Raw genomic sequence first — 13,816 nt, 5'->3', positions numbered from 1 at the left:
ACCCTCACCTTGACCTCCTTCCACCTATCGCATTTCCAACGCCCCTCCCCCAAGTCCCTCCTCCCTACCTTTTATCTTAGCCTGCCGGACACACTTTCCTCATTCCTGAAGAAGGGCTCATGCCTGAAACGTCGATTCTCCTGCTCCTTGGATGCTGCCTGACCTGCTGCGCCTTTCCAGCAACACATTTTCAGTGTAGAAACAGGCCCTTCGGCCCAACAAGTCCACGCTGAAGCGCAATCTGCCCAGACCCATTCCCCAACATTTACCCCATGCCCCTAATACTACAGGCAGTTTAGAATGGCCAATTCACCTAACCTGCACATTTTTGGACTGTGGGAGGAAACCAGAGCACCTGGAAGAAACCCACGCAGACACAGAGAGAATGTGCAAACTCCACACAGTCAGTCGCCTGAGGCAGGAATTGAACCCAGGTCTCTGGCGCTGTGAGGCAGCAGTGCTAACCACTGTGCCACCGTGCCACCCATTTCTATGCAGTGTGTAAAAGTATTTTTCTCATAGAGACTTCAGAGTTCAATTTTTTAAAAAATTGATACTCCTTGGTTGATATTGCTTGTATATTGAGCCAAGAGTCCTCCTCCTTATACAGTCCATCAGATTGAGAATGACTTATTTCTGAGGTGATTGAATAGTTCAATTCTGGATCCCCACGCTCTGCTATAGATGGGGCATGTCTTGTTTTCACATACACCTTATGCTGTTTGCATTTGACCCTCACCTGGACTTGTTGGAGATGTTCCGAATGGTTGGCATCTTCGTGGATGCTTCTTCTCCAGTTTGGGCAGTCTTGGGCAAGAAATTTCCACAAGTCAATCTGGATATAGCATTTTCTCAGGGAGGCTTTGAGGGCAACTTTGAAGCATTTCTTCTGCCTTCCTAGGAACCTCTTGCTGTGATGAAACTCAGAGTAGAAATCTTGGTTGGGAAGTCTTGTGTCTGGCATGTGGACAGCATGATTCACTCAGCATAGCTGATTAACAGTAAACCAGTGCCTTGATGTTGGCGATGTAGGCCTGAGGGAGAACACTGATGTTAGAGTGCCTCTCTTGTCAGTGAATTTACAGGAGTTTGTCGGAACACCAATGGTGATATTTCTGTAGGAATTTGAGGTCGCTATTGAACATTGTTCACACCTGTCATGCATAGAAGGCAGAACCAGTCTTTAAGAATGCAAGTCTTAATGAAACCTGACTTTTGTTTCACCATTCTTGTTTTATTTATTTAAAACAATTGACAACATGTCACACTCTCTCTTTTGCTGCAGGCTTGTTAACCTCTCCTTGCACCTCCTCTCACCCAAGCAACCTCCTCAAGATCTAGATAAGGACAGGCACCATTTTTCTCCTGCCTCAGGAGATAGTAAGCCTTTCTGCACTGTAATATTGTGCAAAATATAGCCAGCAGCAGCAATGTTTGGCACTTTTTCTTGGGGACTACACTGAAGGGCTCTGATATTTTCACACAGACATTGGAAACAAGGCTTCAAATTGCGAAAGGCTTGCTCTATCCCAATTCTTGTCATCCCCTAAGCCTCATTATATCTACTCTTACCCTTTAGCTGTAGATGCTATACAGTAGTCATTACCATGACTGTTATTATTCCTGATTATCTAACAACCAACATGATTCATGGCCTTAACGTACCAAGGTTAGTATGATAAATGAGAATACTAAGCATTAATGTTTTAGATCAGCTTTTTGTACTCTCATTATCTGGACATTAACTGAATAAAATCCCTTCCTATTAATGAACTGGGATTTTGAAAGAGAGTTTCCACAACCTCATCGCAGACAATTTTTTCCTGAACCTGTGGGGACCTTGTTAGTTTGTAATTATACAGCTCTCACCCTTTGTTTTGTGGGATCTATTGGAAAGTAATAAATTGGGACACTAATAGCACCTCAGTGATTGACTTTGTATAATGATGAGCTGTTGATACTGAAGACAAGGATCAATGGACAAGAAATCAAAATACAAACAAAATCTCCACTTTATGTAGAGCCGTTCATGATCTACAGATATCCCAAATATTTTACAGCCAATGGAGTGTTTCTGAAGAGATGCTACTGTTGTAATGTGTGAAACACTACTGCACAAAAAAACATCAACCTCTCCACCTCCTGATGCTGCCTGGCTTGCTGTGTTCTTCCAGCCTTCTGTTTGTCTACCTTGGATTCCAGCACCTGCAGTCTTTTTGTCTCTAACCAAATTTGTGCACAGCAAGCTCACACCAACTAAATGTGATTATGGTGAGAAAATTTCATTTTGTTTGGTCATCAGTTAAATACTGGCCACGATACCAGGGTTTAACTCCGCTGGTCTTCCTTAAGGCAATGCCATGGGATCACAATTTACCAACTGCCCTGAAAGACAACACCTCTGACAGTGCCACACTCTGCTGCACTGAAGTGCCAGACTTGATATTCATTCTCAAATCTCTGAAATGGGGTTTGAACAGCAACCCACTCACTAAGAGGTCAGAGCTGTCCTTGCTTAATATCATCCAGCTCCTCAAGACTTGCAAAACATGTTGTGAGACCAACTATTAGAATCCCTTTGATGTGGAAGCAGGCCATTCAGCCCTTTGAGTCCACACCACTCTTCCGAAGAGCATCCCGTCCAGACCCACCTCCTCTACCCTACCCCCGCATTTCCCATGGCTAACCATCTAACCTGCACATCCCTGGACACTATGGGTAATTTAGTATGGCCAATCTACCTAATCTGCACATCTGTGGGAGGAAACCCACAAATTCACAGGGAGAATGTGCAAACTCCACACAGTTGCCCAAGGCTGGAATCGATCTCAGGTCTGTGGCGCTGTGAGGCAGCAGTGCTAACCCCTGAGCCACTGTGCCTCTCCCCTCCCTATCAACAGGAAATAAATGTCATCTGCAATGCCTCCATTCAAACCTCTTCAAGATCTTTACCATCCTCCTCTTCAAGTGCTTCCTGAACAGAAATCGCTTTAATGCTGAAATTTATTCTGGAATATGATTGGAACATCAGGTTAGCTCTACAGGGAGGAAGCAGAATCACTCCTGTAGAAAAGTCCTTTCTGATTATATGCTTTAAAATAATCAGAAATGTTCTCCTCAAATCAAGATCTTCCACTGAAATGGGGAAATGGAGAGGCCGTGCTGCTAACACTGGCACTTTCACAGTGACAGAAGTTGATGGGTGTGTGCTGTCAATTTTATCTAATGATCTGAGGAGTGTGACACATCTATTTGCTGCCGGTCGCATGTAGAACTTTAGAGTCAAGTCAGATGGCGACCGGTCACTTTTCTGGGAGTTTTGTTTTTGGGGTGGGATTTCCATGTTGAATTAAAACGTCAGATTTTGCAATTTTTGTACGTATAAACAGCCTGTGTGTAAGCAGTTTCATGAAGGAAAACCCAAAGAATAATCTCCTGCTCCATGCTGGCAATTGAGGCTTCAGATGCCTGTCCAAAACAAGATGATCCAGCCAATTTCCTTTTCCTTCAAATGAAGCTTTCAAATCAAAACTAACACAAGAAATATATCCATTCAAACAGTCACCGCTGGGCGTTGAATTATGTTGAAATTGCTGAGTCCAACTGAAATGCTAATTTGCTTTCTCAGATCCCTAAACCCTGTTTAAAGAATGCATACAGTACATCGTTTTGCTTTTGTATCCATGGGAATAGTTTGACTGAAGTTCAGACTGACCAGAACTCAGGAAGCCAGATTTTATTTTTTGTGCTGTTCCAGTTTTGACAAATTGATGGAAATTTCATATTTGTCATTTTAAACGAGGCATCAGTTTTGTCCCACAGTCTCATGATCAATTAAAAGTAAAAACACTACAATTTCACTAATGGGTGAAGATAGCGCACAGGTGAATTTATATCCCTGTTTGAAAAAAAGAACCCACTCCCCTAAGCATCTAAACATTGTTTCTATTACTAGGTGTTTGAGGAATGAGTAACTTATGCTGTTGCAGAATTTGGAATGCTACAAGATGACCTAATTGAAGCATTAACATTGATTAAAGAGTTTGAATGGGGAGATGGAAACTATTTGGCCTGGTGATGGAGCTCTGAGCATGGCTCAAGAAAATCTAAAGCCGGAGGGGCTCCTGCAGTATTGTGGTGATGACCCTAACACTGAGCTCGGAGGTCTGGGTTCAAATCCCACCTGCTCCAGAGAAACACCTCTTAACAATTTGATTCAAAAGCACATGACATTAATGGAGCTATTTTAAGGGCTGCAGAAAGAGACAGAGCATGGGGTGTACAAACACATCTTTGAAGTACAAGTTAATAAGGCTGTCAAAAAGGATCGGGGGATTTTTGACCTCATAAAGAGAGCCACAGACTTATGACTCATCATGATAGAGAATTTATCTATCATGTCAAGAGCTGGCTAAATGCTTAGAAATCAGAATTCTGACCATCACACAGGCATTTCCCATCTTTGCAAGAATGGGTAAGGGGGGAAGTTCGCATCTGCTTTCTGTGGAGGCAACTGGCTATTCATGTCAGGTTTTGGAAACCTTGGTGTTTGAAGCCCCAGTGGTGCAGAGTCAACCTGGTAAGAGCAGCTCTGAACATTTCCTGGGATGGCCAAGCATTGGATTTTTTTTTGGATTGGATTTTTTCATTCACTTTTAGGACTTTGACTTCACTGGCTGGGTCAACAGTTATTGCCAATCCCTAGATGCCATTGAGAAGCTGCCTTCTTCTAGCACGTGGACTGCAGATGTTTAAGAAGACAGTTTAGCCTTCACAAGGGCAACTAAGAATGGGTAATAAATACTAACCAGTAAACAACGTTCCATGAGAGTGCAAGTACCCTTCCGATATGATCTCAGAACATACTTGAGGGAGGTCAGGTGCCCTTATTGGGAATATTCCTGAATACGTTTAAAAATTGCATCAGTGCATTGACTGTCAAGCTGATTTGAACCATCAAATTATCTGCCAAAACCAGTTGTCAAATTTATCAAGAGCTACTGACAAGAGGACATGTAAGGAAGACTGTCACGGTATCAAGAAAAGTTATCAAAATTACCATTGGTCGAAAGGAAGTACAAAGCTGTCAGCTCATTTAAAATCTCTGCACTTTAAATCTTTGAAAGGAAAATATCAGGAGTATTTAAAAAAACAGTTTACATTTTCACTCTGTCTGTTGACATAAACCTGAGAGTTTTGATGACCAATTCAGTGCTGCCTTACTGATCCCATAATTACGCATTATTATAGTATGGTGCCTGCCATTTTCAGTTTGATTGACAGCTACAAATGATTATAGACTCTTGCTTGTTGTTAAATCAGGGATTCTGCACTCGAATGAAATGATTGTTGTTACAAAAGCACTATATAGTTGAAGAAATGAAAATGTAGCAAATGGGATAAGAGCATTTATTTCAATGCAGGAAAATCTGTAATAGATACTTAAATCCTTATTGAATAGTACTTTACTTTATGTATTTTCTGCATGGGCCCTGAGGTTGTGAAGAATATGTCAACTGATTGCTGTGGAATTTTGGTGTGGTCTACCTTCTCCCAACAGTTCTGCACTGCAGAAGGACTATCAGAGAGGAAGCACATTCGTGCAAGATCCCTGATCAGAATCTTCTGTCAGAAATGCAGAGCTCTCTCCTTTCATGAAAAAAAGAGTGATGTGGCAATCTGCATGAGATTGGCAATGAGATCACCACCCCTTAGAAAATCTGGCCACATGTAAGTAGAGGGAAAGGCTGAATAGGCTGGGGCTATTTTCCCTGGAGTGTCGGAGGTTGAGGGGTGACCTTATAGAGGTTTATAAAATCATGAGGGTCGTGGATAGGGTAAATAGACAAAGTTTTTTTCCCTGGGTTGGAACAGTCCAGAACTCGAGGACATAAGTTTAAAGTGAGCGGGGAAAAGTTTAAAAGGGTCCTAAGGGGCAATTTGTTCATGCAGAGGGTGGTGCGTTTATGGAATGAGCTGCCAGAGGAAGTGGTGGAGGCTGGTACAATGACAACATTTAAAAGGCACCTGGATGGGTATATGAATAGGAAGTGTTTAGAGGGATGTGAGACAAATGCTGGCAAATGAAACTAGATTAATGTAGGATATCTGTTTGACATGGACGAGTTGGACCAAAGGGTCTGTTTCCGTGCTGCACATCTCTATGACTCTATATTAGCCTGATATCTCTGGAGAGATATTCTACTGTAATTTGCTATTTTTCTACCTTATCTACTTTATCTTCCTTACTCAAGAACAAGCCTCAACAAGCCTCAAGAACAAGCCTCTTTTGCCAATATTTCTTGTGGTCATTCTTTGCCATGTACTATTAATACATCCCCAGATAGTATGTAAAAACAAGATAGGTGACAGTGTATCCAGCCAAAGAAGATTCTTTCAGAATAAGATGCCAACTGTTGGAATCCTTTGCAACAGCAGTATTGGTGATCAGAGGACAAAGATTTTGGGTTATCAGCTATAGAATCAGACGTGATGTGAGCAGACATTTTGTATGTGCTGCAATACACTGTACTGAGTACAGTGGAAAGAGATTCAATCATGATTTTCAAAGGAGATTTGGATAAATGCTTGCAAAGGCAAACATTTGCTGGGTATGGAGAAACAGCAGAGAGTTGTGCATAACTGGACAGCTTATGAAATGTAACCTTGATGCTGAATCTACATTTGTCAACCTGAAGAATTTGACTCCTGTGTAAAAGAAAGATTTATCTCCATGTGTGAATGACAGATCTCTTGAAATGGGAGTGAGAGATTTTTAAAGTTTGTTTCACCTAAAGCAACCATTCAGCTCACAATGCCATTATACCTCTATTGGGACACTTGAAATGTTTTGTAATATTTTCACTGATCATGTTGACTCTCAAACTCATAGTGCTTAAGTGTGTTCTCTCTCAATGGGTTTACAGCAATTTTTGTAAGTGCAGCTTATCATGTGCAAACCAGAAGTTGTATAATTAGGGATAATCTGTCTTACAACAGATTTGTATCATTTTAGGCCTAACATATTCTACATATTCAGTAAAGTGTTTACAGAATTCAACATAATACTGAGTCGTGCTACAGGTCGGAACATTATGCAGACTGAAAATGCCTCCGATTTCTTTTGACGAGTCCTCGGAAAATGAGTCAGAAACAACTTTGGTAATGTTAAAACCTATAAAACTGAAACATAAATGTGATGGACAATGTCGATAACGCCTGTTTCAATAACTTCTGGAGAAAGACAAATTATACGAGCACTGCTTTCATTTGTGCTATTACTATCAGAGTTTATCCTCGTCTCTGCATTAGGCTTGCACTTTTGCAACAGGAAAGCTAGTTTTTACGTTATAATTTAACGTGACCTAAATTTTTGCAGCCAGAAATTATAGAATCTTTCCTAGAAAATTCGTCTGATGTCAGGATTTACAAAAGAACTTTAAGTTGTATTTCAAAGGGGAAATGGATCTTGTCAGACGCCTTGACACTAAAGTAATGGGTAAAGGGCAAATATAATGATTTATTGCTTCTGACACAGAGCTTCATTATAACTTATTGGACAGAAATTGTGCAGGGAAAGGGTCAAACATAATCACCTCTGCATGTGAATTCGCAATATGTGCTCCCATTGTGTGAAGGTCTGTACCTAAGGTTCTGGTTCATACTATTCATCTTAATTAAGATCTACTATTTTAGAAACACTTATTATGTCTCTCAAAAACATTTCAAAGGACTCCACATACAATGAACCAATTCTTAGAAGTGGATTTAGCTGTGATATGTGAGTGTACACAGCAGCTGGTATATACACACAGCAAGATCCCACAGCAGGGATGAAACAAGTCTGTTTTTGTTGTAGTTTAAATCATTGGCTGTTACACACCCTGATCTTTTAAACAGTAGTACATAGGGCAACATGGTGGTTCAGCGGTTAGTACTGCTACCTCACAGTACCAGGGACTGGGGTTTGATTCCAGCCTCAGGTGACTGTCTGTCTATGTGGAGTTTGCACATCCTCCCGTGTCTGTTTGGGTTTTCCCGAAACAGGTTAGGTGAATTGACCATGCTAAATTTCCCATAGTGTTAAGTGCATTAGTCAGAGGGAAATGGGTCTGGGTGGGTTACTCTTCAGAGGGTCGGTGTGGACTGGTTGGGCCGAAGGGCCTGCTTCCACACTGTAGGGGATCTTTTTAAAAAAAAACCTCTGTGGACAATCAGATTTAGTTGCTTAATGTTTCTGCATTGCAACATCTACTTCTATAATAGGGGAGAAATTTAATCATGACCATCAGATTTTCTTGCATTAATCTTCTCAATTTTACATCGTATTCTGTCATGCATAAAATGCAAAACGTGAGTACCATATCAGCCTCGGGCTCCCCGGGATCATTTCAGTTCCACGAGGTTTGATTCAATTTCCTGGACAGCTCAGCACAGGAACCAGCAGCATATCCACCCTTGCCAGCTGGCAACAATGTGACTCCTGAAGCTGAATTTGGTTTGGGCATCAAGTTGGCACGGATGGGCATGCAGAGTCGCTGCTCCATCAACTTTGTGCATATTTCAAACCCAAATCAAATTTCTCTCCTGTGTCTTTGAATGAGATGCAAAACCAAAAATTCAGACTGAGACACAAGAATGCTACTAGCTGAGCAAAGCTACATTTAAGTAGGCCACCTCTACCACACACTTAATGGGGCACAAATCTGTAAAATCATAAGGGCATAGAGTCAGGAGCAAATCTGGGCTGTTGGCCCTTTGAGTCTAGTCCATCATTCCATAAGATCCACCTCAGTTACACTGTTTCATGCTACTCCCACATCCATTGATTCCCTTAGTATTCACAAATCTGTCAAATTGATTTGAATATATCAAGTGTTGGGCAGTGATACAAATAAGCAGGTAGTCATGAATTGGCAGCCATTTTGTTCTCCATTTGGTTTTATTTTCCAAGTGACCAAAGCCCTAACAATTCTAGATAACTTTCTTCACCAGATTTAATCAATATTTAAATAAATTCTGCTAATAGTTGCACAAGCAGCTTACTATAATATTTGAAAATACTCATGATGATAGAGGCTTTTAAGTTACTGTATGAAAATGAGTGTAAACCGGTAGTTTTAATTTAGACAACTCAGGCTTGTAAACCCTAACCCCAACTGTCTTTGACATCTAGGTAAACATCTCAGAATAAGATCTGAACAGCTGAAAAACAGAAGCTACAGGCAAAGAGATCGGGTTTGGTTTGCTCTGGGAAGATGCTAACATAGACAAACTGGGCCTAATGGACTCTTTTTGATTTCTAAAGCACAATGATTCTACAGATCCCTGTGCTGAAAAGGCACTCAATAACATTGTGAACTTAGCACACTTATAGCCCTTAGTAGATCAAACAGCTCTGTGCTAATTGGCAGCCAAGAGCTGTTTTAGTTTTGTTTGTAATAATTAATATATTAGTTTAATGAGCAGAGCAATTGCATTAAAACTACAAATTCTAAACATCTATTCCTTTTACAAATTATAAATCCAAATTGAAAAATCGTGTCTCTTGTCATGTTCATGAATCGTAACTTCAGATCCTTCATGGGCACATCAAACTTTAATACATGTGATTTTGTTTAAAGAAAAGGACATATAGCCTTGGATGTAAAAATCAGTAACTGCCTGGAGAGAGGGAACATAGGAATGTCACAACTGATGAGCTTCAAAAGGATGGATTTAAAAGGGAGAAATGCATTAGAAATGGAACTGTAATCTCCTGGGAGTTATCTCAGATTCTTAGCATAACAGGGAAATAAAAGACAACAGGTGAGTGACATGTTTTGGGTCTTCCACTTTCCAATTATAAAGGGGTAGGGGATGATACCAGGCTTCAACCCTGCAATGCCTAATCTTAGTTGTGATCTTCTCCACGAGTTGGTGATAGAGGAGGAACCATGTAGGCCTCACTTTCTTTGGAGGAAATATTAGCTGATGTTGTTACCTGCTGATCTCTGCTGGGAAACGTACACGTCTGGATGTTCATTTAGAAAAAGCACATAAAGAACTGTGATGCCGTCCCCTTTAACTCTGGTCAATTTTTAAAATTCATTAACAGGATGTAGGCATCACGGGCTTAGGCAGCATTTATTGCCCACCCCTTATTGCCCTGAGGTCAGTTAAAGTCAGCCACATTGCTATGGGTCTGGAGTCACATGTAGTCCAGAGCAGATAAGAATGGCAGTTCCTTCTCAAAGCAATGTTGTTGGTCCTTCCCAATAATGGCTTCATGGGATTCTTAATTAGAAGACATTCTTAAACATCAACTTCAAATTCCAACATCCATGATGGTAGGATTTGAACCCAGATCCCCCAGAACATTATCTGGACTCTGTATTAACAGTCTAGTGGTAATACCACTAGGCCATTTGCTGTTAATAGTACTGCATGCAACCTGCAATGTTCTTTTTCAGCATTTTCTGTACACCCCAATTGAGATATAGTAAATGTTTTGCACACAGCCCATAATTTTCAACTTTTACATGAATGGTTAGGTTCAGAGTGTTCATTATTGTTAGAGGTTCACTCCTGGTACCTGTCAGGCTTACTAAAGTGAAATCCTGGAGATTCATACATGAAGAATCGTTCTCTAAGCACACAAACAAAAATCCTGTGACCCTAACATGAGTCACAAATTTCAGAAGAGGACAAGGAGCAAAGGGAAAAATTCTGTGTTTTTTTGTTTATTGCTGACTTAACTTACATGTCAGTCAGCCACAGTATCCCTACATCAGACGAAGGAATATTAGCTTTTAGATTTCCCTAGATTGATGCCCCCTTTGATCCATTTTATCACATAATAAGTAGCGTACTACATGCAATAGCTAAAATAATTGGCAGACAATATCGCCCAAATTTAAGTTACAGTGTGAAACTAAATGGCAGAGGTGATAGATTGCCTTTTGTAAGGTTAATGGTACTGTGTATGCAGCTGTGACAATAGGTGAAGGTAAAGTCAGCTCCAACTTTACACAAATTATAAGGCAGGTTATCATCTGTTCTTCAGATGAAAGTGTTAGATTTGCTTAAATACCCAGAAGCTCGATGTTGCCTCTTTCCAGATGTAGATCGCCTCAAGGCAAGTAGAAGATTACATGAATGGGAGCTTTCACAAGAGACAAAAGCACTGTTACATTTTCCACTTCTTCAAATCTTCCACCTGCATGTCAACCAGCAGACCCTTCAAGCAATTTTAATTATATTTAAATGTCATCTTTCTTGAACTTATTTCAAATTGCTGTTCCTTAATATGTTAGATGTACTTTAGTACTGACCCATGAGGTTTGCCTCTCTGTGGTAGTTGTGAGTTACAGGAAAGTAAAGACTCCCACCTCGCGTCATCCCCAGATTTCATCTTACAGCTCTCCCAGAACTCTGTGATTTTTATTTTATCCCGAACCATTCACCACTTTATGCCTGGGCACCATTTGGGATGGCGTGGTGGCTCAGTGGCAAGCGCTGTTGCCTCACATCACCAGGGACCTGGGCCAACTGTACATGTGTAGTTTGCACATTCTCCCTGTGTCTGTGTGAGGTTCCTTGAGTTTCTTCTCACAATTCAAAGATATGCAGATCAGGTGGATGAACCATACAAAATGCAGGGATAGGCGTCAGTCTGGGTGAGATGCTGTTTGGAGGTTTGATCTGGGCTGAATGGCCACTGGTTTCCACAGCGTAGAGATTCTCTTGATTAGTTCACTATTCTCAACATATGAGCTTTAAAATGATATCTTTGTCTCCAAATCAGTTTTTAGTGTTACTCCAGCTCTGCAATCTTCCCCAGTCGTGTGTGTCACAGCTCATCTCTCATCTGACTCTAGCCTATCCTCATTTCTCTGTCTGCTTCTGTTTGCATAAGAATGGGATGGTTCATGGCAAGGTGGTAGGATGTTTCAAGAATTAGCCTTTATTTACATAAGGTTAAAACAATAGGCATCAAGATCTGAAACTTCCTGACTTATAAACTTCTTCACCCAATGTAATGCATGACTACAGAGATCCCAATACACCCAGCATAATTTAGGACTTATCTGCATATTCATTAAACTTAACTCAACATTCACCACCTTAAATTAGATTCCCTTCAGTGTGGAAACTGGCTCTTCGGCCCAACAAGTCCACACCGACCCTCTGAAGAGTAACCCACTTCCCTAACACTAATGCACCTAACATTATAGGTAATTTAGCATGGCCAATCCACCTAACCTACACATCTTTAGACTGTGGGAGGAAACTGGAGCCCCTGGAGGAAACCCACACAGACACAGGGAGAATGTGCAAACTCCACACAGTCACCCAAGGCTGGAATCAAACCCAGTCCCTGGTGCTGTGAGGCTGCAGTGCTAACCACTGAACCATCGTGCCACCCAGTTTATAGTCCAACAGATTTATTTGGAAGCACTAGCTTTCGGAGTGCTGCTCCTTCAACCACCTGATGAAGGAACGGCGCTCCGAAAGCTCGTGCTTCCAACTAAACCTGTTGGACTATAACCTATTTGACTGTAGGTCTAGACACTTTCACTATCTCCCTCTCCTTTCTGGTGATCAACAAAGAAAAATCTTTTGGAACATTTTTGTTTGTGATAAACATTATATTAATATTCCGTAAGAAGTTTTTTAATTCTCTGGCGATTTAAGCTCAGAAGGAGGTAGGCAGAAGGAAAAAGTTAAGGAGGAACAGGAGATGCATGTTCAGAAGAGCAATGAGTGCAGCATTATTTCCTTAAGCGGGACTTCAGTGCTGGAATTTGATGTTATAATATAAAGGTGATATTGAGAAAGATCAGAAAATGATGAACGGTCACTGGACCCAAACATGAACTTTGTTTCCTCTTCACAGATGATTCCAGACCTGCTGAGTCATTCCTGAAATTTCTGGGGTTCTTTTTGTTTCAGTTCTCCAGCCTCCTTTGGTTTGTTCAAGGTCAGAAAATGAATTGTGCGTTTGCACACTCACTGGTGTGTATGTGTGTACATATGTGGGTGGAGTTAGTGTGTATGATGTGTGCACACTCACTGGTGTGTGTGTACATGTGTGGTGTGTATGCACTTGTGTGTAGTGTGTACACACACTGTTATGCAGTAAACTACATCTTCTTGCTAAGACTTGGGTCCCTTCTTGTAAAGAATCACTTGCTCAGATATTCTGACGAGTGGAATCCTACTCTGATTGCCAAACGTTCCTGAATCAGCAGAATTATTGAATATTCTCTACTCGCCTGGATGAGCACAGCTGCAACAACTCTCAAGAAGGTGTGTGCATGCATGTGTGAGAGAGAGAGAGAGAGAGAATGTGCCAAAGAAACTATCCCCGATATGGCTGTAATGTTAAAACCTTGGATGGACTTCGCCTCGCTAAAATGTTCGATGATTGAGTGTGAACAAGAATCCAAGCTTCATCAGTTGTTCATTAGTGTTTACCAATTTCAGTCACTTAGCTGAATTACTATGTACTGCAGATGCTCAGCTGGACTCCCACTTTATTGAACGATTTTAATAACAGAAAACAATATTTCTAAACAATGCAATATTACTCCATATAACTAAAACAATGCATTTTAGATTTTTTTATTGTTACTTGACTAACATCTTCATGAGAATTTACTTTCCTTTTCATTTTCTGCAGCTCAGGGAGATTACTGTCTACACAAAGTGCTTGACAAAATAAATTTACCAATTATCATGCGTGTAGTACTTTATGTCAACTCACCCTTTATAGAATTCTTGAATGCATTTTGCATTGAGATACGCTACATGTTAATTCATACCAAATTCTATC

The sequence above is a fragment of the Chiloscyllium plagiosum genome, chromosome 31 (assembly GCF_004010195.1).
Source record: "Chiloscyllium plagiosum isolate BGI_BamShark_2017 chromosome 31, ASM401019v2, whole genome shotgun sequence".
Taxonomy (NCBI): domain Eukaryota; kingdom Metazoa; phylum Chordata; class Chondrichthyes; order Orectolobiformes; family Hemiscylliidae; genus Chiloscyllium; species Chiloscyllium plagiosum.
This window is presented reverse-complemented; position numbering follows the sequence as displayed.